The 2,500-nt window shown below is 49.9% G+C and overlaps 1 pseudogene; it reads right to left on the reverse strand.

Moving 5' to 3' along the window:
* LOC143260321 (large subunit ribosomal RNA) overlaps positions 1–2,500 on the reverse strand; it is a 7,120-nt pseudogene that overhangs the window by 2,109 nt on the left and 2,511 nt on the right.

Below are 2,500 nucleotides of genomic sequence, written 5' to 3' on the forward strand. Positions count from 1 at the left end.
CGATGTTGTTCGGGAACTTTAGCGGATTCCCTCAAGCCTCTCCCATCATTAGACGAATGGAGAAGTTTAGCCCATCTATCCTTAATTTTATCTGCCGAGTCTAGGTCTTGGTGTTCAACAACCAGCCGTCGTGCCGTCTTTTGCACTTCCTGAGAGATGTATGGGTCAGCCACACGGCCTTCCCTAATGGAATATCTTAACAGTCTCAGTTTTCTGTGTAGAGGCATAAGCCATCTAACGGATGGTATAGAAAGCCCTCCTTCTTTAACGCTAGCGTGGAAGTACGCATTAACCGTATCATGCGGGAGGCCAAGCCATTTTCTGGCCGCTGCACGCGTCAGTGCATCAACCTTCTTTAGCCTGCTCAGGGTCGTATTCCCCAAGGTCAACAGGTGGTATAGCCTTGGCAGCGCTATATTACGTAGTGCGAACAGCCGTTGTTGGGGCTTTAAGGGAGCTTTGGTTAATTTTAGTAGGGCCTCTTGTATTTGGGCTTCAGGTTGGACAAGAGTCCGTCCCTCAGGCGTAAATGGGACTCCAAGGTATCTCCAGTCGTCTGCACGTTTCAGGGATGGTAGAACTCTGCCGAGGCAGGTGAACTGTACTCCGTCATCAACCACCGACTTCTTCAAATGTGGGACGTTTCTGAGCGCTACCGAGAAGGATTTGGCAGCGTTGATGTGGAGCCCACACTGCTCGAGGAATGCAGCCGCAATGTCAATCGAGTGTTGAAGTCCTTTGGGCGTAGTGGCAAGGAAGATAATGTCATCAGCGAACGCCAACGCATTAAAATGTTCGCTGCCAACTTCAACACCAATTTCAGTAGGTAAACGCTTGAGGAGTCTGTCAATTATCATGTTAAATAACATGGGAGATAGCGGGTCGCCCTGTTTGACTCCACAAGTCGGGTGTATTGGGCTGGATTCCCATCTTCCGCAGGATAAAGTTGTAGTGCCTCTGTTATAGGTGTCCATAATATAGCTGATCATTGGGCTTGGAAGCCCCATGGATGTCATTGTGTCTCGAATGGCCTTATGTGAGACCGAATCAAAAGCTTTCGCTATATCAACGGAAACCATATACATCGGCTTGAAAAATTGTCGATGGTACTTCAATATCATGTCAAGGCAAAATATATTTTCAGCACAGCCGTCAACCGGCAGAAACGCTCTTTGACGCGGATCCAAGACTACTTTATCCATTAAACGTTTAGCCAATACCTTATGGAATGTTCTGGTAATTATTGACTGCACCGTAATGGGCCTATATTCTTCCGGTCTGGACGCATTCTTTTTCTTAGGTATTAAGGTCGTTCTAGCCTTAAGAAGATGTTCAGGCAGTTTCCCACACAGCATGAGCAAGTTAAATATTCTTGTCAGTATATGGGGAGGGACCGCTCTGAGCTGGCGTGTTGTTATGCCATCAGGCCCCGGACAGGTGGTAAGTTCCGGGAATGACGTTTTGATCTCGGATGGGACTATAGGCGTCCATAGATCAAAATTGGTTGGACGCTTGATTCCAAGATCAGGGGAGCTGTTAGATGTGTGTGTCATAACAGTCCGCCAATACTGCGTCATGGTCAATTCAGCGGGTGTTTCTGCTGAGGTATTATTGTCCAGGATCACCTTAACACAGGCACACGGGTTCTTCTTCCAAGCTCGCTGAGTTCTAGCGTACTCAGCCCTTCTAGCTTGTCTTCGCGTCATGATGAGAGCGTCATTGGCCACTGGCCTACCGCTCCTGGGTGTAGGTGGAAACGTTCGTAATAAATAAATTTCAAGCTCAGTGGCGATTGTGCTAATGGGCCACACAGATATGTTACAGCAGATCTGATGGAGTTGATCCGCGCAGTAGTCCGAGCCCTGTAGGGGACGGAGTTCAGCAAACAGTTCAGTGATAGAGGATAATAGTGTACTTGGTGGCATGGGTGTTGTGTCAACGTTAGGCACAGGATGGATTCGTGCTTCTGTTTCGTCCTTCAATTCCTGCACAATGCGGAGGACGTTGTCCTTATACCTCTGGGCACGTCTTTGGCCTTTGATGGACTCGAGGGTCCGATGAGGAAAAAGCGGTGTCAATGCCTGATTCAGGAATTTGGTTCCTTTAAGGACCTCGTGCCTCGTTAAGAGAGTCATAGTTACTCCCGCCGTTTACCCGCGCTTTTTTGAATTTCTTCACGTTGACATTCAGAGCACTGGGCAGAAATCACATTGCGTCAACACCCGTGGGGGCCATCGCAATGCTTTGTTTTAATTAGACAGTCGGATTCCCCTAGTCCGTGCCAGTTCTGAGCTGAGCGTTGAATGGCGGCCGAAGAGGACGACCGCACCGATGGGAAACGCCACGGAAGCCTCGCAGCAAGGAAGATCCGCGGGAGGCCAAGGCACGGGACCGAGCTCGGATCCCAGCCACGAGAGCCGTTCACCTCGCCCAGGCCCGGCACGTCAGCCAGACCCGCTTCCCGACCAAGCCCGACACGCCCCGCTCCTCAGAGCCAATC

Source organism: Megalopta genalis, chromosome 11 (genome assembly GCF_051020955.1).
Source record: "Megalopta genalis isolate 19385.01 chromosome 11, iyMegGena1_principal, whole genome shotgun sequence".
NCBI classification, from domain to species: domain Eukaryota; kingdom Metazoa; phylum Arthropoda; class Insecta; order Hymenoptera; family Halictidae; genus Megalopta; species Megalopta genalis.